Genomic DNA, 22,609 nt, shown 5'->3' with positions numbered 1-22,609 from the left:
TCGCAGTTGGCCGCCATGGCCGTCAATCCCATGATGCTAGCTACTTGTTAGCAATCCCGTCATGGCCCTCATAGCCGTCAATCCCATGACGCTACTCCGCTGCAATCCAACCATGGCCCTCCTGGTCGTCAATTCTAAGATGCTACTCCCGCCATGGCCGCGTGTTGTTGCTGCTGTGCGCTGCATCGAAGCATCTGTCGGCGTTGTCGTTGTTGCATCGCTCCATCCACCCTCGCCGTCGAGGCTGCGTCAGACCACCTGTCGGCGTCGTCGTGTGCTGTCGTTGATGTCTTTGCATCGAAGCATCCGTCAGCGCGGTTGTTTGCTGTCGCTGTTGCATCGCTGCATCCGCCATCGCCGTCGCACACTCGGTCGCAACATCCTCCGGCGCCGGTGCTGCCATGGAGCTCGCCAGGCCACGTTGCTGCCATGGAGCATCGCCGGGGCTGCCGGAGCAGCAATGAAACGTCGCGGCATCGGCAAAAGCTCTGTCGGGTTGCACTGAAGCACCGCCGGAGCTGCACTGAAGCACCACGGGGGCATTGAAGCTTCGCCGGGGTTGCATTGAAGCGTCATCGACGCTGCAATGGAGCGCCGCCGGGCATCGTCGACGCTGCAATGGAGCGCCGCCGGGGGTCATGTTAAGCGATGCTGCCATGGGAGCAGCAAGCAAGCGGTACTGCCATGGAAGCTGCTGCATTGTGCTGGCACAGGAGGTGCCAGATCATGCGGCTGGGAGAGTCAGAATCGACGGCCCTGGAGGCGGTTTAATCTTCCTAACATCACTCGGCTGATTTGTAGCATGGCCCCAAAAAATGTCGGTTCCAGCACAATTAAATGATAGTTCCAGCAAAAAAACCTCAGCAACAGAAAACCATGGCTCGGAGCCATAGTAGCAAATCTTTGTGTTAGTTCCAGTAAAATCAAAAACAGTGGAAGCAAAAATGCAAAAAATGAGGCCTTTGTGGAAGGATGTTCTAGCAAAATCAAAGACACCAGTGGTAGCAAAAATTGAACTGGTTGCAGCAAATTAAAACACCATTTGTAGCAAAGTAGCAAAATTGGGCGTTCGTCCAGCAAAAAGCGAATGCGGCAGTTGTAACAAAAATTGAAGCTGGTTCCAGCAATCAAAACACCGGTTATAGCAAAATGCAAAAAATTGGCGTCGGTGCTAGCAAACCAAAGTGTCGATGGTAGCAAAATTAGTGCTGGTTCCAGCACCGCCATGAGCCGGTTCCAGCAATGGGCGTCGTTGAAGTCGAACCACCGGTGGGCTCTCCTGTCCACGGCGCCGAAGGCTTCACCGGTCGACGCCCCGTCGTAGCACCGGTGCTGAAGCTTCGCGGCAGTTGCCGTTGGGCGGTCGTCACAGCTCCGCCCGCTTGTAGCAGCGTTGGCGGCTTGAGGTGGAAGGAGGGGGAGAGGTGGGGAGCGCCGATGGTGAGGGAGGCGGAGGAAGGAGAGGGAGAGGTGGGCAACACCGATGGGGAGGGGAGGTGGAAGAAGGAGGAGTGGTGGGTAGCCGCGGTGGGAAATTGTGGCCAGAACGTTCTAGATCAAAGGAAGAAGACAAGGGAAAGGGGCTGAGCGGCGCGGGGCCCCATGAGACACGGGTGCGTCCGGCGCAATTTTCAGCCGGTGCGACACTTACCAATCAAGAAGCAGTTGTCTTCAATTGCTACTCATGCTGACTGCGATGTTTGCCCAGCCACCGAAACTATTAGTCACTTGATTCTCAGATGCTTGCCTGCCCACTTGCTCTGGGCGAAGCTCAGTTTGTCATCCGTGGCTTGCATACCTACTTTTTTTTAACATTAGTACAGACACAAGCACTCATATACACAAGCATACACTCACCCCTATGAACGCACACACGCACACCCCCTATGAGCATCTTCAGAAGACTGAGCCGGCATATCATCTTGAGATTTACGAAGTCACCGTAGGCGCTTCGTCGTCGACGGGAACGTCTCCTCCCACTGAATGCGCATCACCGGAAATCGTGAAATAAATCCAGGAATAAATGCGAGCACCAGGATTTGAATCCTGATGGGTTGGGGATACCACAGTCCCTCTAACCATCCAACCACATGTTAGTTCGCGTGGCTTGCATATCTACTGATCTGATGGATTTCATGGGGCGTGCGACCCACCACCTAGCCTCTCCACACAAATGGTACGTAGCTCGCGGCCGTTGCTATTGGCATGTCTCATCAATAGAGAGATTGTGCCCTGAATTTTTGGCGGCATTATCAGTAAAACGCCTCAATCCGCGCACGCACCTCGCGTTGGGAACTTGCCGTGCAAATCCGTTTGTTGAGTGCTTTTACTGGCTTATTAATCTAAACAATGGATTTACTCCATTTTCACACCTCCACCCTTGCTCCCAGCTCTTGCAATTCCCAAGCTCCGGCGCCCAGAGACCAAAACTTCAAACAGAGCCTACCAATCCCCCCTTCCTTCCCAATCTCCGTCGATGGCTGGGAAGGGAAAGCATATTGCCACGGTGGAGGAGAAGGCCATGAGCCAGAGGGGGATATGCGTCCACTCGGCTGTCATCGCCGACGACATCACCGAGCTCCAAACGCTCGGCTACCTCCCCCGTGGGGTGAGGTGAAGTGTCATTCCCCTCTTGTCGGGAAGGTCATCTGCTCGGCTACCTGGGTTCCAGAACCTCGGGAAGGCGAGCGAGTCATGTTCATCCCCCACCTCGTCCGAGGCCTGGGGTTTTCGATCCACCCATTTCTTCAGGGCCTCGTCTACTTCTACGGCTAGCAATTCTACCACCTTGCTCCCAATTCCATCCTCCATATCGCCTCCTACATTGTCTTCTGCGAGGCTTTCCTCTGCATAGAGCCCCACTTCGGGCTTTGGCTCAAGCTTTTCTGTGTCAAGTCACAGACAAATGCCGACCATATCACGGTGTGCTGAGGCACTATGTTCAGCAAGATCCATGCGTCAAATGGCCGGAGGGTAAAGTCATCGAAACGGTGAAGCAGCGATAGGAGGAATGGTTTTATATGGCCGGCGTGCTATCCACAGGGAAGGAGTCCTTGCTTTCTCGGCAGCTCCATTGGATTGACTCCACTCATGGACGACCAAGAACCTCGAATGGGGGAACAAATAAGAGGTCAAAATGCTCCAAGCTTGGGTGGAGTTCTACATCAAGGAGGGCGTTAACCTAATTGATGTCATACACATCATGCTCCACCGCCGAGTTCAACCACTCGAAGCCAAAGCTTCTTCTGTATGAAAGTTTGCTCCTGGTGGCAAGACCTCGGTCATCCGAAGTTTCTTCTGAGGTAAGGACATCGGAGGGATGCAGACCCTCCTTTTCAAGTCCAAGACCAATCCTTCTGGCTGGAAGGGAACGATGTCAGCTATTGCGAGGCGCGCCGAGCTCCAGAGGTAAGTCTCTTTTGCTTTTCTGGCTCAAGTTTCATCTTTCCATCTCAGTCAAATAATTCAAAGAGGAGGTGTCATTTTCCAGGACTGGCACACCCTCACTGATGGTGTCCTGGACTAGGGGGTACCAACCCAGTCGACCTACAGTTCTTGGGTCGGGCCTTCAGGCCCTGGCTCCCATATGGCAAGACTCCGGGAGCTTCATGCCTGGGCGTGTTCGAGATTGCCTCTACCGAAGATTTAACGTGTACTCCAAGATGTTTCCTACCGCCTCCATGCGCACCCCTGCATACCGATCATGTAATCCTAGATGCCCTACCTGGCGTATATATAAGCCAGAGGGTTTAGCCTAGAGAGGGAATCCAATCGCAATTACATTCACCTAGCCCTAGGGTTAGATCTCTCCTTACGATCTCTAGGTAGATCAAGCTTGTACTCGATACATCATATTGTAGGACCTTGAGAAGAGGTGTCTAGAGGGGGGGGGGGTGATTAGACACTAAGTACCAAAGTTGCAGTTTTTAAGTTTCTTTAAAGTTTGAGTGGAGTTTAGGCACACGTTCAACATTCACAACATATAGCAAGCAAGCATGCAAAGAGTATATGAGCAGCGGAAAATAAAGCATGCAACTTGCAAGAATATAAAGGGAAGGGATTGGAGGATTCAAACGCAATTGGAGACACGGATGTTTTTGGCGTGGTTCCGACAGGTGGTGCTATCGTACATCCACGTTGATGGAGACTTCAACCCATGAAGGGTAACGGTTGCGCGAGTTCACGGAGGGCTCCACCCAAGAAGGGTCCACGAAGTAGCAACCTTGTCTATCCCACCATGGCCGTCGCCCACGAAGGACTTGCCTCACTAGTGGTAGATCTTCACAAAGTAGGCGATCTCCTTGCCCTTACAAACTCCTTGGTTCAACTCCACAATCTTTGTCGGAGGCTCCCAAGTGACACCTAGCCAATCTAGGAGACACCACTCTCCAAGAAGTAACAAATGGTGCGTTGATGATGAACTCCTTGCTCTTGTGCTTCAAATGATAGTCTCCCCAACACTCAACTCTCTCTCATAGGATTTGGATCTGGTGGAAAGAGGGTTTGAGTGGAAAGCAACTTGGGGAAGGCCAGAGATCAAGATTCATATGGTAGGAATGGAATATCTTGGCCTCAACACATGAGTAGGTAGTTCTCTCTCAGAAATAGGATGCTGGAAGTGTAGGTTCAGTCTGATGGCTCTCTCCACGAATGAAGAGGAGGTGGAGGGGTATATATAGCCTCCACACAAAATCTAACCGTTACACACAATCTACCAAACTCGGTGGGACCGAATCGTTAAACTCGGTCAGACCGATTTAGCAAATAATGTGACCGTTAGGGTTTTCGGTGGGACCAGAATGCAACTCGGTGGGACCGATTTGGTTAGGGCATAACGTAATCTCGGTAAGACCGATTACACAAACTCGGTGAGACCGATTTTGGTAATAAGCTTTCCAGAGAGTTGGTCAGGCAAACTCGGTTTGACCGATTATCAAACTCGGTGGGACCGATTTTGATAATAAGTTAACCAGAGAGTTTGCATTGTAATCTCGGTAGTACCGATTGCTCAAACTCGGTGAGACCGATTTTGATAATGGACATACACAGAGAGATTACAATCCCATCTCGGTGAGACCGGGATCCCAATCGGTGAGACCGATTTGCCTAGGGTTTGTGGTAGTGGCTAAGACATCCAAACTCGATGGCGCCGGATGGAAAGAATCAGTGGGGCCGAGTTTGACTTTAGGTTTAGGACATATGTGGATGTGAGAAAGTGGTTGAGGGTTTTTGGAGCATATCACTAAGCACATGAAGCAAGAGGCTCATTAAGCAACACCTCATCCCTCCTTGATAGTATTGGCTTTTCCTATAGACTCAATGTGATCTTGGATCACTGAAATGTAAAATGAAGAGTCTTGAGCTTGAAGCTTGAGCCAATCCTTTGTCCTTAGCATCTTGAAGGAGTTCCCACATCCTTTAGTCCATGCCACTCCATTGTTGAACTTATCTGAAACATACTAGATAAAAGTGTTAGTCCAACAAGAGATATGTTGTCATTAATTACCAAAACCACCTAGGGAGCACTTGTGCTTTCACATATCAATACAATCAAAGCAGGACATAGGGTATTACCTCTTTGAGAGGGCCCGAACCAGGGTAAATACTGTCTCCTTCGTCCCTATTACCATCGATCCAAGATCCATAGCTCGGGACCCCTACCCCGAGGTCTGCCGGTTTTACCACCGACACTGGTGCTTTCATTGAGAGTTCAGCTGTGAGATCAACAAAGGATCAATGGGATCGTCAGTCAACGACTCCAACCCTCAGGGCACTGCTTCCGTGCTCGAATCCCCCATCGCCGGATCGCACCTTATCCTTTACGAGCAAGAAGTGATCCACGGCCTTTTTTCTGCCCCGGCCGAACCCCCCATGAAGGGCGAAGGGCTGAGATATTTTCTAGAGAGCGATCCTGATAGCGGCCAGCTAGAAACAACTGACAAGTCTGATCCTCAAATTAGCTCGGCTGATTTGGCAACTACGTGTCCTTCACAGGATAAGAACGTCGGGGCTTCAAGCCCACGGTCCATGGAGATCGAAATTTCTCTCCCACCCACCTCCCACATCGAATATTGCCTTGATAATTCGGGCCCTTCCGATGTCTGGGATCTTGCCTATGTGCAACAGCTACCCGACAAATGAATCAGGAAATTCTGGGCCAGGTTTTTGTCCATAAAAATCGACATACTGGATTACCGGGGCTCAGATATAATAGCAGCCTTTCAGCGCGGATCCAAAGATAAAGGCATTTTGGACGCCCTCACCCGCCGCTGTGTTCAAGCATTCCCAGAGCTATCCGGTCTAGTGTCAAAATTTTGTACCATTGAAGACATCTGGCTGGCCCAGCAAAAACAAACAAATTCGATCCGTGACAACAAACTGAAGCATGATAGGCTGACACCTCATCGTGTACTCTGTGCGCAGTGCACATCAGTTGAGCAACCTCGAAAGAAGAAGAAAACCATTGGTCGCTCTAGGACTGCTCTTGATGGCCTCCTGGATAAGCCATGCCCGATCCACTCCATTCTACTAAACACCTGCCCAACCCACAGCCTTCGCGACTGCTGGGTCATGAAGCAAGTGGCTAGGGGAGGCCTAACCCTCCTCACTGGCACGCCTAGGCATGCAGAGGAGTCCTTGGATGATGACGAGGTCATGATGATCCATGAAACCTTTACGTCCAATAATCAGAGGAAGCGGGCTCTCTGGGAAGTCAATTATATCCAGCACGTAGCAACCCGGGGCACGTGGATAGACACACCAATCACCTTTGATCATAAAGATCAGCCGAGGCCCACCCCGAATAGATGCCCCACCGCACTGGTTCTTGACCCAATCGTGGGCGGCTGTCGTCTTCGGGAAGTGCTAATGGACGGGGGCAACATCCTAAACTTAATATATGCAGATACTCTGGACAAGATGCAAATCTATAAGTCGCGCATCGAATAGAGCCATACCACCTTTAAAGGCATAATACTGGGATGAGAGGCACGTTGTAGTGGAAAAATCACCTTGGATGTGGTCTTCAGAACGCCCGATAACTACCGATCCGAAGAAGTGATGTTCCATATCACCCCTTTCAAATGCGGCTATCATGCCCTCCTGGGGCGGGATGCCTTCTCAAGGTTTCAAGCAATTCCACACTACAACTACATGAAGCTCAAAATGTCAGGCCCAAATGGGATCATTACCATCTCGAGTAACCCCACCAGAGCACTCAAAGCCGAAAATAAGACACCGTCACTCTCCCTAGAGTCCCTATCCGAAGCCCTTGCCGCCGAGGAATTAACATCACTATGAGTTGAAGTCCACCGGGTGATATCATCCTCGACAAGCGGCCTAAGTCGACCTCATTCAAGCCGGTCGATGACATAGTCAAATTCCAAGTACACCCTACAGACCCAGCTAAAACAACGTCAATTGGGGCAAACCTTGAGCCGGAAATTGACGAGGCCCTACACAACTTCCTTAGAGAAAACTGAGATATATTTGGATGGCATCCCTCGGATATGCCAGGGATACCCCACAGAGTTGCCGAACACAACTTGAATACCTTGAAGGATACAAGCCTGTCAACCAAGCACTTCGGCGCTTCTCTGAGCCCAAGCGTCAAGCAATGGGCAAAGAATTGGCCAAACTTCTTGAGGCCAGATTCATAAGAGACATAAAACACCCCGATTGGATCGCCAATCTGGTCATGGTACCCAACAAGGATAGGTCGTGGTGCCTGTTCGTCGACTTTAAAGACCTTAACAAAGCTTGCCCTAAGGACCCCTTCCCACTAGCACACATTGATTAGATTGTGGATGCCACAACCGGGCACGATTCACTATGCTTTCTAGATGCCTACTCAGGGTATCATCAAATAAGGATGAAAGAATCCGACCAGGCGGCGACTGCATTCATTACGCCCTACGGGCCGTTTTGCTTCAACACAATGCCTTCCGAGCTGAAAATGCTGGTGCGACGTACCAGCGCATGATCCAACCATGCTTGGAGAAACACATTGGAAAGACCGTTGAGGCCTATGTTGACGAGGTGGTGGTCAAACCTAAACACGTCGGGCAGCTAGCCGACAACCTTCACAACACATTTACCAACCTGTAGGAATACCAAATTAAGCTCAACCCGGAGAAATATGTCTTAGGTGTACCCACGGGAGAACTCCTCAGCTTTATCGTGTCTAGCGGAGGAATCGAAGCCAACCTGGCAGAAATACGAGCCTTGGCCCGATTAGAGGTGCCAACTGAGCTCAAACATGTTCAAAAGCTAGCAGACTGCGTGGCCGTGCTAAGTCTCTTTATCTCAAGACTCGGGGGAAAAGCTTTACCCCTTTACAGGCTAGTGAAGCAAACAAAGAATTTTAAATGGACTAATGAGGCAGCGACTGCCCGGGAAGGTATTAAATCCCTCCTTGCCACCAACCCCATCTTAGCGGCATCAGGCATATGTGAGTCGATGATATTGTACATCTCGGCCACCAACCAGGTGGTTAACGCAGTGCTCGTGGTCGAACGAGACATCGAGGGCACCAAGTTGAAAGTCCAAAAACCCATCTATTACGTCTCCGAGGTCTTAACCCCGTGCAAGACACACTACCCGCACTATCAGAAGATAGCCCGCACCATCTTTATAGCTTCACGAAAACTTCAGCACTACTTCCAAGAATGCTCGGTAACCATGGCATCCGAAGTCCCCTCAAGTGACATAATTAATAATAGGGATGCTACGGGGCTCATAGCCAAGTGGGCCATAGAGTTCTTACCCTTCAAAATAACATACATGTCGTGCCAAGCTATTAAACCTCAGGTGCTGGTAGACTTCGTAGCCGAATGGACAGAAGACGAGCTCCTTAGAGAGTACAACACATATTCGCACTTGACCATGTATTTTGAAGGTTCAAAAATGCTTGCTGGGCTAGGGGCCAGAGTAGTGCTCATGTCGCCAACAGGCGACAACATTCGATACGTGTTACATATCATGTACACTAACTCCAATAATGCAGCCGAATACGAAGCCCTCCTACACGGGCTCCAAATAGCAGTCTCGGTGGGCATTAAACGCCTCAATGTCCGAGGAGATTCCAACCTCGCCATCTCCCAGGTAAATGGTGAGTTCGATGCAAAGGACCCAAAATGACAGCTTACAGGAATGCAGTCCTAAAAATCTCAGCCAGGTTCGAGGGGCTTGAATTTCACCATATCCCCCATGATAGGAACCAGGCCGCCGATATCCTCGCCCTAATGGGCGCCAAATGAGATAAGGTCCCTGAAAACACCTTCCTCAAACGGCTCTTCAATCCATCTGTAGTCTGGCGGGACGACAAAGAAGCGTTGGAGTCAAGCGATGTAGGGCAATCTGCCCCGCCGAAGGATGAAACGGAACAATATATAATTGGAGGATCAACCATCCTAGAAACAGCTTCAACGCATGAGGTTATGATAGTCATTGCATCCTGGACTGAGCCACTCCTCGCATACCTACCCTGCAAAGAGCTCCCCGAAGACCAAACCGACACACTCCAGATTATAAGGCAGTCTAAAGCTTACAAAGTCCACGAGGGTGAGCTCTATAAGCAAAGAACCACTGGCGTCGTCCAACGATGTATACCTAAAGAGGAAGGGAGATCGCTGCTTAGTGAAATGCGCATTGGCATGAGCGAACATCACGCCACTGCTAGAACCTTGGTCAGCAAGGCGTTCCGAGCTGGTTTTTACTGACCGATAATAGGGGCCGATGCTACAATGCTAGTACAACATTACCCGGCTATCAGGTGTTCGCCAAACAAAGCCACATGCCCCCTATAGCCTCTCCGGACTATTTCAATCACTTGTCCTTTCGCGGTCTGGGGGCTCGATATGGTTGGTCCCCTTAAGGGAGGGTCACGAAAAAATAAGTATCTACTTGTCATGGTAGACAAGTTTACCAAGTGGATAGAAGCAAAACCAGTCACCTTGGCTGGAGCAGTCCCAGTAATTGAGTTCATCTCTGGGGTAGTACATCGTTACGGTATCCCCCGCAGTACCATAACGGATAATGGGACAAACTTCACGGCCAAAGAGGTCAAATCATGGTGTGCAAAGATGGGCATAAAGCTTGACTATGCGTCAGTCTATCACCCGCAGTCAAACGGGTAGGTAGAATGATATATGAGTTATCTTTGGCTAAGTTAATGATTAGATCTTCAGTGGAAGTGGTGCATAGTAGTATGTTTAATCTTGTGGTGTCCTCACTTCATGACAGAAGGGGTAACGAGGCACATATTTGTGTTGTTGCCACTAAGGATAAAATGACGGGGTTTGGTCATATTAATTAATCTTGTTTTCTCTACATTATGTCATCATACTTAATGCCTTACTCTGTTTGTTATGAACTTAATACCTAGAGAGGCAAGCATAGTAGCGCTCTCGAAGTGGAGTAATAGCAGTAGATGCAAAATCATTTCGGTCTACTTGCCATAGACGCAACGCCTATGTATCAATCATGCCATGAATAACATCATACCTATGCTCTATTCTATCAATTACCTAATAGTAATTTGTTCGCCCATCGTATCATTATGAGGGGGATGACTCTAGTAAAAGCCATGGCCCCCGGGTCCATTTAAATCATATTACTAAAACCCTAAATACTTTGCTGATTTTTTTACTTTGCAATTAATATATCTCCTACTATCAGATATGATCATTGCAATTAAAAAGTACTAGGGGATTGATAACCCTCTTGCTCGCATCGGATATGTCATGAGAACTAAGAACATCCCGGTGCTTCTTATGCCACCGACTGGTTATACCTTTTTGTCCATATGCTTTTGCCTAAATAAACATGAAGATTGAAAATAGTTAATGTCTAAAAAAAGAGTATGTCGAAAGAGCGACACTGGAACAGTTAATTCTAGTACATTATATATGGGCTTCCAATGTGCGTGAAATCGTCACCTCTATATAAAAATTCTCCAGACATGCAAAGCATTGCAACAAGCCAATAATCGTGTTCAGATCAAAACACCACATAATGATAGGTAAGGTCTTAACTGAATATAGCACCATTGATAGGCTATCCATGGAAAAACTCTACATTGAGCATAGAACATAATATTAGTACCAAAAGTGTACTCCAAGACGATATAAAACTTATGCGCACAAATGAAAAATGCAGCTTATGATTACAAAAGTGGTGATGATAATATACGGTACCTAAATAAGTGTGGAGCCAACCACCATCTTGTAACCATTAAACGGATCAGGAATTACACCCAAGGTCTCCAGTTTAGGCGCATACACCACAGTCTGCGAAGGTGCATAACGATAATCAAGGAGCAACCTTTGAAGTGAATGGGCATCTTTGATGATGATCTCATGTCCTCTGAAAAAAATTCCAATGCTTACAAGGCGAGGCGACTTTATTTGGAGACGATGGATACATATTTCTTTTCCAAAAAACAAGCAACAAGTGCTTGATCCTTCCTTTTTGATGTCTTGTATCCGCATCAGTATTTCCCCAAAGAGTAAGAGATGATGCAGTACCGCTAAGGTAGGTAGACCCCTCAGTTATGAAACCAAGGCTATCGAACCGGTAGTAGAACCAAGCAACACTATGTAAACGGTACCTGCACACAAAGAACAAATACTTGCAACCCAACGCGAAAGAGGGGTTGTCAATCCCTCTCGGGTAAAAGATTGGTAAAGTGATAGATTGGTAGATGCAAATAAAATAAAGGCAAATAAAATTCAATGAGGTATTTTTGGGTTTTTGGTAATATAGATCCGAAAATAAAAGATGCAAATAAATAATAAGGCAAATAGCAATATAGATCTGAAAATATATGATGAGAAAATAGACCCGGGGGGCGTAGATTTCACTAGTGGCTTCTCTCAAGAAAATAGCATACAATGGGTAAACAAATTACTGTTGGTCAATTGATAGAACCTCAAATAATTATGACGATACCTAGGTAATGATCATTATATAGGCATCTCCAATATTAGTAGACCAACTCCTGCCTGCATCTACTACTATTATTCCACACATCGACCGCTATCCAGCATGCATCTAGTGTATTAAGTTCACGGAGAAACGGAGTAATGCAATAAGAACGATGACATGATGCAGACAAGATCTACTCATGTAGGAATAGACCCCATCTTGTTATCCTTAATGGAAATGATCAATACGTGTATTGCTGCCCCTTCTATCACTGGAAAAGAACACCGCACGACCGAACCCATCACAAAGCACCTCTTCCCATGGCAAGAAAAATCGATCTAGTCGACCTAACTAAACCAAATATTCGAAGAAGAAATATGAGGCTATAAATAATCATGCATATAAGAGATCAAAGAAACTCAAATAACTTTCATGGATAAAAAGATCTGATCATAAACTCAAAGTTCATCAGATCCCAACAAACACACCGCAAAAAGAGTTACATCAAATAGATCTCCAAGAGACCATTGTATTGAGAATCAAAAAGAGAGAAGAAGTCATCTAGCTACGGCCTACGGACCCGTAGGTCTACAATGAACTACTCACGCATCATCGGAGAGGCAGCAATGAGGATGATGAACCCCTCCGTGATGGAGTCTAGATTGAATCTGGTGGTTCTGGAACTTTCTGCGGATGGAATTGTGTTTCATCGACTCCCCTAGGGTTTTTAGATTTTTGGGGTATTTATAGAGTAAAGAGGTGGCACGGGAGGCGCCGAGGTGGGCACAACCCACCACGGCGTGCCTAGGGGCGCACCCAGGTGGGTTGTGCACCCCTCAGAGCCCCCCTCTGGTACTTCTTTGGCCCAACAGGTGACTTCTGGTCCAGAAAAATTCTCCAAAAAGTTTTGCTGCATTTGGACTCCAATTGGTACTGATATTCTGTGAAGTAAAAAACAAGCAAAAAACAACAACTGGCACTGGGCACTATGTCAATAGGTTAGTCCCAAAAAGTGATATGAAGTTCCTATAAAATGATTGTAAAACATCCAAGAATGATAATATAATAACATGGAACAATAAAAAAATTATAGATACGTTGGATATGTATCAGCATCCCCAAGCTTAACTCCTGCTCGTCCTCGAGTAGGTAAATGATAATTTTTTTTGATGTGGAATGTTGCCTATCATGTTCATCACATTCTTTTCTTTTGTATGGTTCAAAGCAATAGTCTAGTTTTGACATGAAGATTTCAATACTCAAGCATATCAACAAGCAACCATGTCTTTCAAAATATCAACACTAAAGCAAGTTATCCCTAGCCCATCATGCTCAATCATTGATCCATTCATGAAACACACTCGCATATTAGCTACATCCAATGCTCAAGTACGATCAGAGTGCCCCTTAGTTGGTGCTTTATAAGAGAACATGGAGACTCAAAATAAAATAAAAATTGCGTAAAGTAAATAGAAATGCCCTTTGCAGAGGCAAATATGGATTTGTAGAGGTGCCAGAGCTCAAAGCGAAAAATTGAGAGATAAAAATATTTTGAGAGGCATACTTTTCCCGTCAACGAAAATGACCGAGTAATTCCCAACACTTTCCATGCTAGATATATCATAGGCGGTTCCAAAATAGAAAATAAAGTTTATTTCTTTTTCCACCATTCTTTCACAATCATGGCTAGCCATACCCACGGGTGCCCTCCATACTAACACTATCCAAGGAATTTATTATTTGACAACATAAAGTAAATTCATTTTTCATTTCGGGACTGGGCATCCCTAATACCTTTGTCATACTATGGTGCGATGACAAGTGAATAAACACTCATCTTTAGAATAACACATCTAGCATGGAAAACATTGGCCACCCCCTGCCGCTTCATGAGCGGTACGAGCACACAAAATGGAAACTATTTTGAAAATTTAGAGATGGCACATACAAATTTGCTTAGAACGGCACAAGAATACCGCATATAGGTAGGTATCATGGAGTCATGTGGCAAAATTGGGTTTAAGGATTTTGGATGCACAAGTAGTATTTCTACTTAGTACAAGTGGACGCTAGAAAAAAGATTGGGAAGCAACCAAATAAGAAACGAAAAATCACATAAGTGAGCATTAAGCATAACTAACACAAAAGCAACCAAACAAGAAATAAAAATCACATAAGCGAGCATTAATCATAACTAACACCGAGATGAACTAGGGTTTGAGAGGATATGGTGCTGGTGAAGATGTTGATGGAGATTGACCCCCTCCCGATGAGAGGATCGTTGGTGATGATTTCCCCCTCCCGGAGGGAAGTTTCCCCAGCAGAACAGCTCCGCTGGAGCCCTAGATTAGTTCTGCCAAGGTACCGCCTCGTGGCGGTGGAGTTTTGTCCCATAAGCTTGCTTGTGATTTTTTCCAGGGTAAAAGACTTCATATAGCAGAAGATGGGAACCGGAGGGCTACAAGGTGGCCCACGAGGCAGGGGGCGCGCCTAGGGGGTAGGGCGCGCCCCCACCCTTGTGGCCAGGGTGTGGGCCCCCTCCGGTACTTCTTTCGCTCAATATTTTTTATTAATTCCCAAAATGACTTTCATGGAGTTTCAGGACTTTTGGAGCTGTGCAGAATAGGTCTATAATATTGATAACCCACAAGTATAGGGGATCGCAACAGTTTTCGAGGGTAGAGTATTCAACCCAAATTTATTGATTCGACACAAGGGAGCCAAAGAATATTCTCAAGTATTAGCAGATGAGTTGTCAATTCAACCACACCTGAAAGACTTAATATTTATAGCAAAGTGTTTAGTAGCAAAGTAGTATGGAAGTAACCGTAATGGTGGCAAAAGTAACAGTAGCAGTTTTGTAGTAATCGTAACAATGGCAATGGAGAAGTAACTAAGCAAAGATCAATATGTGAAAAGCTTGTAGGCAATGGATCAATGATGGATAATTATGTCGGATGCGATTCCTCATGCAACAATTATAACATAGGGTTACACAGAACTAGCTCCAGTTCATCAATGTAATGTAGGCATGTATTCCAAATATAGTCATACGTGCTTATGGAAAAGAACTTGCATGACATCTTTTGTCCCTCCCTCCCGTGCAAGCGGGGTCCTATTGGAAATTAAGGGATATTAAGGCCTCCTTTTAATAGAGTACCGGACAAAAGCATTAGCACTTAGTGAATACATGAACTCCTCAAACTACGGTCATCACCGGGAGTGGTCCCGATTATTGCCACTTCAGGGTTGCCGGATCATAACACATAGTAGGTGACTCTTGACTTGCAAGATAGGATCAAGAATTCACATATATTCATGAAAACATCATAGGTTCAGATATGAAATCATGGCACTCGGGCCCTAGTGATAAGCATTAAGCATAGAAAAGTCATAGCAATATCAATCTTAGAATATAATGGATACTAGGGATCAAACCCTAACACAACTAACTCAATTACATGGTAAATCTCATCCAACCCATCACCGTCCAGCAAGCCTACGATGGGATTACTCACGCACAGCGGTGAGCATCATAAAATTGGTGATGGAGGATGGTTGATGATGACGATGGCGACGAATTCCCCTCTCCAGAGCCCCGAACGGACTCCAGATCGGCCCTCCCAAGGAATATTAGGGCTTGGTGGCGGTTCTGAATCATAAAACATGATGAATCCTTCTCCCTGATTTTTTTCTCCCCGAAAGTGAATATATGGAGTTGGGGTTGAGGTCGGTGGAGTCCCAGGGGGCCCACGAGGCAGGGGGCATGCCCTAGGGGGTGCCCTGCACCCTCGTGGACAGGGTGTGGGCCCCCTGATGCTGATTCTTTTGCCAGCATTTTTTATTAATTCTAAAAAGTTGCTCCGTGGATTTTCACGTCATTTCGAGAACTTTTATTTCTGCACAAAAATAACACCATGACAGTTCTGCTGAAAACATCGCGAGTCCGGGTTAGTTCCATTCAAACCATGCAAGTGAGAGTCCAAAACAAGGGCAAAAGTGTTTGAAAAAGTAGATACGTTGGAGGCGTATCAACGCCCCCAAGCTTAAACCTTTGCTTGTCCTCAAGCAATTCAGTTGAGAAACTGAAAGTGATAAAGAAAACTTCTACAAACTCTGTTTGATCTTGTTGTTGCAAATATGTAAAGCCAGCATTCAAGTTTTCAGCAAAGATTATGAACTAACCATATTCACAATAACTTTTAGGTCTCATGTTTACTCATATCAATGGCATAATCAACTAGCAAGCAATAATAATAAATCTCAGATGACAACACTTTCTCAAAACAATCATAATATGATATAACAAGATGGTATCTCGCTAGCCCTTTCTAAGACCGCAAAACATAAATGCAGAGCACCCCTGAAGATCAAGGACTAACTAGACATTGTAATTCATGGTAAAAGAGACCCAACCACAGTCATACTCAATGCAAATTAATAGCAATGCATGCAAATGACATAGGTTCTCTCAACTGGTGCTTTTTAATAAGAGGATGATGACTCAACATAAAAGTAAATAGATAGGCCCTTCGCAGAGGGAACCAGGGATTTGCAGAGGTACCAGAGCTCGAGTTTTGAAACAAAGATAAATAATATTTTGAGCGGTATACTTTCATTGTCAACATAACAACCAAGAGATCTTCATATCTTCCATGCTACACACATTATAGGCGGTTCCCAAACAGAATGGTAAGTTTATACTCCCCAACCACCAACAAACATCAATCCATGGCTTGTCTGAAACAACGGGTGCCGTCCAACTAACAAAAGTACTAGGGGAGTTTTGTTTGCATTTATTTTGATTTGATTTGAGCATGGGACTGGGCATCTCGGTTACCGGCCATTTTCTCGTGAATGATGAGCGGAGTCCACTCATCGTGAGAATAACCCACCTAGCATGGAAGATATAGACAACCCTAGTTGATACATGAGCTATTCGAGCATACAAAACAGAATTTCATTTGAAGGTTTAGAGTTTGGCACATGCAAATTTACTTGCAACGGCAGGTAGATACCGCATATATAGGAAGGTATGGTGGAATCATATGGCATAACTTTGGGGTTTATGGAAGTGGGTGCACAAGCAGTATTCCCGCTTAGTACAAGTGAAGGCTAGAAAGAGACTGGGAAGTGACCAACTAGAGAGCAACAACAGTCATGAACATGCATTAAGATTAATCAATAATGGGTGCAAGCGTGAGTAGGATATAAATCACCATGAACATAAATATCGTGGAGGCTATGTTGATTTTGTTTCAACTACATGCGTGAACATGTGCCAAGTCAAGCCACTCGAATCATTCAAAGGAAGATACCACCCTATCATACCACATCACAACCATCTTAATAGCATGTTGGCACACAAGGTAAACCATTATAAACTACTAGCTAATTAATCATGGCATGAGCAACTATAATCTCTAATTGTCATTGCAAACATGTTTCATCCATAATAGACTGAATTGGAAATGGTGGACTAATCATATTTACAAAAACAAGATAGGTCGAGTTCATACCAGCTTCTCTCATCTCAATCAGTCCATCATATATCGGCATTATTGCCTTTCACTCGCATGAGCGAACGGTGTGGATAAATAATAGTGCATGTGCATTGGACTAAGCTGGAATCTGCAAGCATTTAATACAAAGGAGAAGACAAGGTAATATGGGCTCTTGGTTAGATCAATAATAATGCATATGAGCCATTCAACATTTTCATCGCGGTCTTCTCCTCTCGAGCCCCAAAGAAAAGAAAATAAATAAAACTATTTACACGGGAAAGCTCCCAACAAGCAAAAAGAAGAACGAGAAATCTTTTTGGGTTTTCTTTTAATTACTACTACAAGCATGGAAAGTAAACTAGCTAAAAGCTACAACTAATTTTTTTGGTTTTTCTTAAGTTTTTTCAAACACACAAGAAGAAAGCAAGAAAAGGAAATAAACTAGCATGGACAGTACTATGAAAAAGTATGAGCACCGACAACTAGCATGAGTGTGTGAACATGAATGTAATGTCGGTGAGAAACTAGGCTTTTGGTCTGAGTTGGTCTATGGCCATTGCTCGAAGCTACTCTTTTCGGTGTACTAAGGAGGGTCCTCAGGGTGCCACTAGTTAGCGATCTCCTCCGGATCCCACTGATAAACAGACTGTCGATATGGGTCAAGTGGTAGCCTAGGCTCAGGCTCTAGGGCTTGTGTCAGCCTCCAGTATGTATAAATGGCCTCGGGCAAGATGAGGTACATGCCTGAAAGTATGTTAAACAAAGAGGGTGCAGGCAAGATAATAGTCTCACAGCGAGTCTTATCAAATATCAAATTATACTTAAGCATCTTCTTATTATTTTTAACAATAAACTCATGTGCTACCATACTCTTATAGTATAGAAAAATAGTGGGCATCAACTTCTCCTCTTTCTCATGATGCATAATAGGTATCTCAAAATGTTCAGCAAGGCATGAGGCAGAGATGCTTCCGAAGATAGGGCCCTTTGTATGGTTCAGACTTAACCGTTTAGCAACAATAGCGCCTAAACTGAAGGTTGTATCACGAAATAAAGCATGTCGCAAAATAACAAGATCAGGAGCACTAAGATTTCCACTGTTCCCGCGGCCAATTAAGCATCTACTAGCAAATATCGCAAAGTAACGCAGAACATGAAAATGTATACTAGTAATTCTTGCATCGGAAACTTTCCTTGTTTCCCCTATAGCAATTCTATCAATAAACTCCTCCACATCACTACGATGTGGTTCCTCAATACTGCCCACAAAGGGTATCTTGCAAACCCGACAGAAATCATAGAGTGACATCTCCTTAACCTCATCATATAAGTGAAACTCCACTGAAGGTGGTGATTTCTTAGGATGGAAATAAAATTTTTGCACGAAACTATTAGTGAGTAGGAGATACTATTTGCGCTGGTCATGGAGGAAGTCGGTGAGGCCTGCATTCTCGACCAAGTAATAAAAGTCATCGTGAATTCCGACTGCCCTCAAGAACGCATCACAAGGCCATTCGCACAATCAGACTTCCGCGGTGCGAGGAAGATTATACTTGGGATTTTTGTTCTCCTCATTCTGCTTATCCTTTGAGCCTCGGCTCAAAGAGCCCCTAAACAATCTCTTCATCATTTTCTCTGAAAAATTTCTGAAATTCTTAGTGACTCACAATAAAAGTGCACCAAACTCAACAAGATTGGTAGCAACTACTTCCACAAGTGCCTAGAGGTTATATCATGCATTAAAACTATTTTGGACCATATAAATTTGACATGCAAGCTCAATAGCAAGGTCACCTCAGCAGCAAAAATTTGCAATAAATAAAGCACTATAACAAAAACTAATTGGACCATTGGAGGAGTCACATACTGAAGATCAATCCCCCAAAACAGTTTTGTGAATGGAGCTTTGAGCAAGGAGATCGAAAATGGCACCAAGATGAGCTAGAACACGGGTTTGAGTTATGGGAGGATTTTTTTTGGAGGAAGACAAAGTGAGTGGGTGCTGGAATAAGTGGAGGGGGTCCATGTGGGGCCCACGAGGCAGGGAGCGCCATGTGCCCTCGTGGCCAAATGGTGGGCCCCCCTGGTGTATTCTGAGTGCCAAAAATTCTTAAATATTCTATAAAAAATCATACTTCATTTTCAAGGCATTTGGCTTTTATTTTCGGGGTATTTTTTATTGCATGGATAACTCAGAAAACAAACAGAAAAGTACTATTTTTTCTTTATTTAATCTAAAGGGTACAGAGAGTTGTGTTTTCTAACTTCATCCATCTGAAGCTCATCAAAAGGAATCCACTAACAAGGTTGATCAAGTCTTGTTAACAAACTTCTTCCGAATAACATAAAACGGAGAATTTTTGAATAACACTAGGTTACCTCAACGGGGATATGCATGTCCCCAACAATAAGAATATCATATTTCTTTTTGACAGTAGGAAGAGGAAATTCAAAACTAGTAATCTTTGAAATTTTTCCAATAGAATTGATACTGTGGAGTTGAGGTTGTTTCCTCGGAAAGTGTACCGTATGCTCATTACCATTAACACGAAAAGTGACATTGCCTTTGTTTCAATCAATAACAGCCCCTGCAGTATTTAGAAAAGCTCTACCAAGGATGATCGACATACTGTCGTCCTTGGGAATGTCAAGAATAACAAAGTCCGTTAAAATAGTAATGTTTGCAACCACAACAGGCACATCCTCACAAATACTAATAGGTATAGCGGTTGATTTATCGGCCATTTGCAAAGAGATTTCAGTAGGTGTCAACTTATTCAAGTCAAGTCTACGATATAAAGAGAGAGGCATAACACTAACACTGGCTCCAAGATCACATAAAATAGTTTTAACATAGTTTCTTTTAATGGAGCATGGTATAGTTGGTACTCCTGGATCTCCTAATTTCTTTGGTATTCCACCCTTAAAGGTATAATTAGTAAGCATGGTGGAAATTTCAGCTTCCAGTATCTTTCTTTTATTTGTAACAATATCTTTCATGTACTTAGCATAAGGGTTCATTTTAAGCATATCAGTCAAACGCATATGCAAAAAGATAGGTCTGATCATTTTAGCAAAGCGCTCAAAATCGTCATCATCCTTTTTCTTGGATGGCTTAGGAGGAAAAGGCATGGGTTTCTGAACCCATGGTTCTCTTTCTTTACCGTGCTTCCTAGAAACAAAGTCTCTCTTATCATAATGTTGATTCTTTGATTGTGGGTTATCAAGATCAACAGCAGGTTCAATTTCTACATCATTTTTATTTCTAGGTTGATCATCAACATGAACATCATCATTAACATTATCACTAGGTTCATGTTCGTTACCAGATTGTGTTTCAGCATCAGAAATAGAAATATCATTGGGATTCTCAGGCATGTCTATAACAGGTTCACTAGAAGCATGCAAAGTCCTATCATTTTTCCTTTTTTTTCTTAGAAGGACTAGGTGCATCAACATTAGTTCTCTAAGAATCTCGCTCAACTCTCTTAGGATGGCCGTCAGGATACAAAGGTTCCTGAGTCATTCTACCACCTCTAGTCATAACTCTAACAACATTATCATTTTTCTTATTATTTAATTCATTGAGCAAATCATCTTGTGCTTTAAGCACTTGTTCTACATGAGTGGTAACCATGAATGCATGTTTACTAATAAGTTTAAGGTCACCTTTAACTCTAGACATATATTCACTCAAGTGTTCAATCATATAAGCATTACGTTTCAATTGTCTACCAGCATAAGCATTGAACTTTTCTTGTTTAACAATAAAATTATCAAACTCATCCAAGCATTGGCTAGCAGACTTATAACGAGGGATATCACCTTCATCAAATCTATAGAGAGAATTTACCTTTACTACCTGTGTCGGGTTGTCAAGAACATGTATTTGTTCAATAGGTGGTAAATTCTTAACATCTTCAGCTTTAATACCTTTTTCTTTCATAGATTTCTTTGCCTCTTGCATATCTTCAAGACTAAGAAATAGAATACCATTTTCTTCGGAGTTGGCTTTGGAGTTGGTTCAGGAAGTGTCCAATCATTATCATTACTCAATATATTATTCAATAGCAGTTCAGCTTGCTCAATAGTTCTTTCCCTAAAAACACAACCAGCGCAACTATCCAGGTGGTCTCTGGAATCATCGGTTAGTCCATTATAAAAGATATTAAGTATTACATTTTTCTTGAGAGGATGATCAGGCAAAGCGTTAAGCAATTGGAGAAGCCTCCCCCAAGCTTGTGGGAGACTTTCTTCTTCAATTTGTACAAAATTATATATTTCCCTTGGGGCAGCATTTTTTATGAGCGGGGAAATATTTAGCAGAGAAGTAATAAATCATATCCTGGGGACTACGCACACAACCAAGAGCAAGAGAATTAAACCATATCTTAGCATCACCCTTTAATGAGAACGGAAATAACTTAAGGATATAGTAATAACAATTTTTTTCCTCAAGAGTAAATAGGGTGGCTATATCATTCAATTTAGTAAGATGCGCCACAACAGTTTCAGATTCATAGCCATAGAAAGGATTAGATTCAACCAAATTAATTAACTCATGATTGACAAAGAAATCATAATCCTTATCAGAAATATAGATAGGTGAAGTAGCAAAAGCAGGTCATATTTCATTCTAGCATTCAAAGACTTTTCTTTCAGCTTAGCTAATAGTTTCTTAAGATCATATCTATCTTTGCAAGAAAAAGGGTCTCTAACAGTTTCTTCATCCATAACATAACCCTCAGGTACATCAGGCAATCATATCTAGGGGGAGAATCTTCATCATCACTTTCATCAATATTATCAGTTTCAATAATTTCATTCTCTCTAACCCTAGCAAGTTGTTCATCAAGAAATTCACCTAATGGCACAGTATTATCAAGCATAGAAGTAGTTTCATGATAAGCATCATGCATAGAAGAAGTGGCATCATCAATAACATGCGACATATCAGAATCAATAGTGGGTGCAGGTGTCGCAAGTTTACTCAAAACAGAAGGTGAATCAAGTGCAGAGCTAGATGGTAGTTCCTTACCTCCCCACGTAGTTGAGGGAAAAATCTTGGTTCTTTCATATTTCAAGTTCCTCATAGTGATCGGAAAATATAAATCCCAAGTGACTCAAAGAATAGAGCTATGCTCCCGGCAATGGCGGCAGAAAATAGTCTTGATAACCCA

This window comes from Triticum aestivum, chromosome 1B, assembly GCF_018294505.1.
Source record: "Triticum aestivum cultivar Chinese Spring chromosome 1B, IWGSC CS RefSeq v2.1, whole genome shotgun sequence".
NCBI lineage: Eukaryota > Viridiplantae > Streptophyta > Magnoliopsida > Poales > Poaceae > Triticum > Triticum aestivum.
Note: the sequence above shows the minus strand (reverse complement) of the source record.